Source organism: Petaurus breviceps, unplaced genomic scaffold (genome assembly GCF_028583685.1).
Source record: "Petaurus breviceps papuanus isolate PSGF00001 unplaced genomic scaffold, PetGlider_PUasm1.0 76, whole genome shotgun sequence".
In the NCBI taxonomy this organism is placed as follows: domain Eukaryota; kingdom Metazoa; phylum Chordata; class Mammalia; order Diprotodontia; family Petauridae; genus Petaurus; species Petaurus breviceps.
The window spans coordinates 42,968,037-42,973,958 of NW_027186473.1; the positions used below are offsets into that span (position 1 = coordinate 42,968,037).

At 42.2% G+C, this 5,922-nt stretch overlaps 1 long non-coding RNA gene across 1 annotated transcript; it reads right to left on the reverse strand.

Annotated features, from left to right (window-relative positions):
* Positions 1-328: 328 nt before the first annotated feature.
* Positions 329-4,743, reverse strand: LOC138174811 (uncharacterized). Its single transcript, XR_011171822.1, has 2 exons — positions 4,565-4,743; positions 329-1,396 (listed from the first exon to the last, which is right to left on the reverse strand). It is a non-coding gene; the product is annotated as an uncharacterized lncRNA (long non-coding RNA).
* Positions 4,744-5,922: the final 1,179 nt, after the last annotated feature.

Here is a 5,922-nt window from a genome sequence, read left to right on the forward strand (position 1 = left end):
GGAGGATGATTTCTAAGTTCTTACTTTGATCATGGCTTTCAGGTAGTCCAATAATTTTTAAATTCTCTCTGCTGGATCTATTTTCCAGGTCAGTGGTTTTTCCCATGATATATTTCACATTACCTTCTATTCTTTCATTTGTCTGGATCTGTTTAACAGCATCTTGATTTCTCATAAAGTCATTAGCTTCCATTTGCTCCAGTCTAATTCTGAAGCAATGATTCTCATCATTGAGCTTTTGAGATTCTTTTTTTATCTGGCAAATTTGACTTTTTAAGGCATTCTTCTCCTCATTGCCTTTTTGAGCCTCTTTTGCCATTTGAGTCAGTCTGTTTTTTAAAGTGTTATTTTCCTCAGTCAGGCTATTAACTCTCATTTCATAATTTTCTTGCATAGTTCTCATTTCTCTTCCCAATTTTTCCTCCACTTCTCTTATCTGCTTCTGAAGGTCCTCTATGGCCTGTAACCAGCTCGTATTTTCCTTTGAAGCTTTTGGTGCAGGAGTTCTGACTTCACTGTCTTCCTTCTGTTCCATGCTTTGCTCCTTTGTGTCCCCAAAACAGGAGTCTAATGTTGGATTCTTCTGTCTGCTTTGTTTCCTTTGCCTGGTCATGTCACCCCTCAGTCACTTGGCCCCTGGGCTTTTTGCCACAGTAGGACTCTGCCACCTGACTGGGGAGCTTTTGTCCCAAACGCTGGGGTTTTCTCAGCTGCCGGAGTATTAGATGGGTGCCCTCTCTGAAGCCTCCACACTCTCTGGCAAGCTGGACATATACCCCAGGACCTCCACCCTAGACTGCGATCCAGATCCAAGCAGGTTAAAGCAAGAGCGATTACCCCTCAGACAGGTGCTTGGTCCCCCTACACTCTGCAGGCCAGGAGCTGAAGCTGCCATGTGGCGCTGGCTGGCTGTGCTGCAGTCTCAGTGGCTTCTCACCTGGGGGGCAAAAGCCACGCACTCCCACTTACTGAGTCCCAAAGTCCAGACTGCCCTGACCTCTCACTTTGTTCTTCATATCCGTGTGTTGATAATTCTGGAAACGGCCATAGCTGCTGCTGATCTAGAGTCCCTCTGGCCCGCAGCTGGTCAGGCCCACCCTGGGGATAAAGCCTTGGTGTGGGGCTGGGGTTGGCTCCCAGAGTGCTGTGCTGGCCGATTCCTGCCGGCCTGCCAGGCTGTCCTCAGCGGGAGGTTGGCTTCTCTGTGTCATTTTGTGGGTTCTGCAGCTCCAAAGTTTGTTTAGAGTCCCCTTTTTACATGGATTGGGGAGCAGCAGGGAGGTCCTGCTTCTACTCTGCCATCTTGGCTCCGCCTTCAGCGAGCATTTATTAAGCTAGGCACTGTGCTAGGTTCTGGAGCTTGGGTAGCAGAATATTGCCTGATCCCAAAGAGCTTCTGTTTTATTGGAGGAAATAAACATGCCCACAAATAAGTAAATATAAGACATATTCAAAATAAATACAAAGTAACATGTATTTAATGACATTTAAATTTGCAGGTGAGGAGAGTACTTAGAACTGAGATAATCCTGAAATGTCTTCTGAAGGAGAGAGCAGGTGAGCTGTACCTTAAAGGGAGCTAGAGATTCTAAGAGATAAAGGGGAGAAAGGAGAGAGCATTTCAAGCATATGAGAGTAGGTTGTTGCTATGGTTGAGTTGTTTTTCAGTCATGTTTGACTCTTTGTGAGCCCAATTGGGGGTTTTCTTGGCAGAGATACTGGAGTGGTTTGCAATTTCCTTCTCTGGCTCATTTTATAGATGAGAAAACTGAGGCACACAGGGTTAAGTGACTTGCCCAGGGTCACACAGCTAGTATTTGAGACCAGATTTGAATTTAGGTCTTCCTGAGTCTAATCTCTGTGCTCTATCCATTGAACCACCTAGCTATACCCCTATTTAAAAATTACACATTCTTTTCTTGATTCTTTTCAAGTGCCTAATCTTTCTGCGTAGATTTAGAGGATAATAACTGATGTTTATATAGTGCTTTAAAGTTTATAAGACACTTGTCCTCATTTTCTAATTATTTTACAGATGAGCAAAGGTGAGATTGAGAGATTAGGTAACTTTCCTGGATGGCCTAGGTAGTAAGGACCAGAGGCAGAATTCAAACCCAGGTCTCCCTGATTCTGAGAACAGCACCAGATCCTTTATAGACTTCCTCTTGAGTATGCCAGCTAAAAGGAATACATCAAAACTTTTTTGGAGTGTAACCAAAAGAGAAAAATCTGGGAGTGTGGATTTTGGAAATATGCCAACCACAGACTTTCACAGTCAAAGCTTTTAGGAAATGTTGCCATGAAGGTAGTTATAGAAGTTAGTTAGTATAGTGGAAATTAAAATCAGGAATCTTTCTGACTCCAGGCCTGGCATTATTCTCTGCATCACCTAGATGCCCATCTCAGGATTGCTGGGAAAATTAAAATCTGTATATATGTATGTATGTACATAACTGTAAAGTTCTGTATAGGTGTAGGTCATTGGCATGTGTTTTCCTTCAAGGATCCAGGATTTGTATAACCCTTTTACCACTGTAACATGAGATATGCAAAATTAGATATATCTCCATTCCAAATGTCCATGTGGACTATTTGTGCCTGACCTGTGGTAGAGCCTTCCAAGCTTGTATTTGTCTGATGAGCCACAGTCAACACACGGTAACTTGATTCCAGCATAGTGCTGTCATTCTGATCCTCTTCAAGGATGAAGGACAGCAAATGACCAACAACCAACCCCACTGCAGATCACAAATCCTCCACACCAAGGGCAGCTAAGTGAAGCACCGATCCTAGAGTCAGGAGGATCTGAGTTGAAATCTGGCCTCAGACACTTACTAGCTGTGTGACTCTGGCAAGTCACTTTAACCCCAATTGCCTCCAAAAACTAAAACAAGTTTTCTACACACATTTAATGAGTTGCTGTGGCCAAAAGAACTTATTGCCTGGTGGCTAATCCTTTTATAAGGAACCCCTCTGAACTGAGTTATTATCATCACTATTCATCAGATTGTTGTCATTACCAATAATAAGCAGTTTAATCCTGAACTTAGTTTTCAGATCAGTAGAAAGAACATTGAACTTCAGTGGAGAAAGAAGTCTTAGATGAGAAATTCTGCCAACTTTCTAGCCATGGTGTCTCCCCATGTCTCAGTTTCCTGAACTATAAAATAAACAGAATGATAGGTTCCCTGCCTACCTCATTGTGAGGATCAGATCACAGAAATTATGTCATCATCACAGACTCAAAACTCTAAGGGGTCTCCAAGGTCAACTAGTCCAACCAGACCTTTTACAAATGAGGAAACTGAAGCCTCAGAAGGTTAATTAACTAAAGTCACACAGATAGGATGAGGCCAAGTGAAGGGTTGACTGCAGGTCCTCTGACTCCAAATACTAATCACTTTCTACAGCATCAGGCTGCCTTATCACTTTTTAGAAGTGACTTACAAACCTTAAAACATTTTGCAAATGAAAGAGAGGTCATCATCTCTCTTTGATTGCTTTCAAAATCACTTGATGGTTGGTTTCTAGATTGGTAGGTTTTTTCCTCCTAAAAGTTTGTTCTTATTTAGAACGATGATAATTTCTTTCTTGCATTATTCAAAAACATGTAAAAACTTTTGCTCACAACTTTTTTTGGGGGGGGGAGGGCAATTGGGGTTAAGTGACTTGCCCAAGGTTACACAGCTAGTTTTTGTGTTAAATGTCTGAGGCTGGATTTGAACTGAGGTCCTCCTGACTCCAGGGCCAGTGCTCTATTCATTGCGCCACCTAACTGTCCCTGCTCACAACTTTTAATTCCCCTCCACAGTCTGATTGCCTCTTAAATTTCCCATCATTTCCTACTACTTTCCTTTTCACATTCTTCATTCCAGCCAGAACGATCTTAGTTCCCTGCCCTTGCATCTCCTAACGCCTTGCTTTGGCACAGGGGTTCTCCCACATGTGAAATGCTCTTCCTCTTTCAGTCTGCCTCTTAGAATCCCTGGCTTCCTTCAAAGCACAGCTCAGGTACTACCACCTACAACCCACTTCCCCAAGTCCCCTCCAGCTTCACTTGATTCATTGGCCTCTATGTTGTATTCCCCTAGTAGGCTAAAAACTCCTAGAGAGCAGGGATTCTTTGTTGTTGTTCTTTTTGTCTTTGTATCCCCAGAGTCTGGTACACAGTAAATGCTTATTAAAAATGAAATGAATTGATTCCTGTAGACCAAAAATGGATTTTTTGCTTAACCATGTCATTCAGCAAATCCCCCTCTGTGAAAAGCAGAGGCTCCCAAAGTTGCTAGGGAGAAAAAGGAGGGCCAGATTGCCTAATAAGTTCCACTAATGTCCACCACGCTGTACTCTCTGTGCTGACATTTATTGCTTGCACAGAGTAGATGTATTTAGTCCCAGGTGCTGCTCAAAAAAAAAAATGCCTTTAATCAAAGAAGGTCAGAGCCACCATGAGTAGATGGCTGGGAGAAAGATCAAAGTTTGCTTAGAATTTCAGGACCTCAGCAACTAATCTAAATTAACCAAAGTGGGCAGGGAATACTTTAAACAAGAGGGTAACTCTTACCTTTGGGGAAAGGGCAAACACTCTCTGCAAATGCTGGCTCCTTCACCTGGCAGCAATAGCTGGGATCAGTCAGAGAGAAGGTTTCAGCTGAAATCTGACTGACTTGGAGCTGCCATTACTAAAATGATGACTGTCTCCAGCCTTGATTAAGAATGATCAAGCCAGTGAGCTTGTAGCATGGAACCAGAATGGAAAGTCCAAGGCATAATTATAAAGTAATAAGCCTGATTTTCAGGTGTGGCCAGTGGAATCCATGCCATTCCTTTATAGTTATGCATAGAGAAGCAATGCTGTCCCCAGAAGGACACCTGAGAAAAAGAAGTTTGAGCCCTTGGATCCCAGGATATATGATGGAAGATACCTTAGAGGTCATCTAGCCCAGCTCCCTCATTTTAGGAAACTGAGGCACAGAGAGGATACATGACTTACCAAATGCTAAGTTTTTACCATTTACCATGGCAGAGCTAGAATTAGAATCTAGATCATGAGATCTGCCTTTATAGACATTTGGGGAATTATTCAGATCTCCATCCTTTGTGTTATAAAATGTCATGTCATATTATAATTATTTTCTTTATTAATTATATTAACAATAAGTAAATAATAAATTGATTAAAATAAATTATATTAATAATAAAAATAATTATTTTATTTATTTTTAGACTGGGTCCCCCTACCTCACCCAGACAGAAAGTGCAGGGCCACTAATGTCCTGATCTCACTACTGATCAATACAGAAGCCTTGACCTGATCCATCTTTCCAACCTGGGTTGGTCCTTGAGCAGCCTGGTGAACCTCCCCCTCCTCCAGCACCCAGGGGCTCACTATATTGATGCTCGACCTAGCAAAGATATCCAACTGGCTTTAGCCCTACTAGAGTTCAGAACTCCTGATCTTAAGTTATCCACCAGTCCTCCACCCTTCCCCCATCCACCACCATGCCTGGAAACCTTATGGTTTCTGTACTTGTTGGTCTAACTTACCAATTTTGTTGGGGGGAGGGGAGAGGCACAGAGAAGAGAATAAACACAAATGTGATTATTATTATATTATGCTATATTACTATAGGAAAATTCCTATATATTTAGCTTTTGAATTCCATGGAATTTAATCAGGGTAAATCCTCTTCAACTCACCAAAAGTCAGTCCAAAGGCCCAATCCTGGAATGTTCCTTCCTCTGAGCCACCTCTCTGAAACCTTAATTTCATTCATAACTCACTTCAAACCACTTCCCTCATTGAAGCACTTCCTTTTGTTTCCCTCAGCTACTCTTGCCTCCCCAAAAATATGACTTTGAATTGATTTTTTTAGATGCTTCTGGGACCATATCTCTCTCAACAGAATGAAGGCTCCTCGA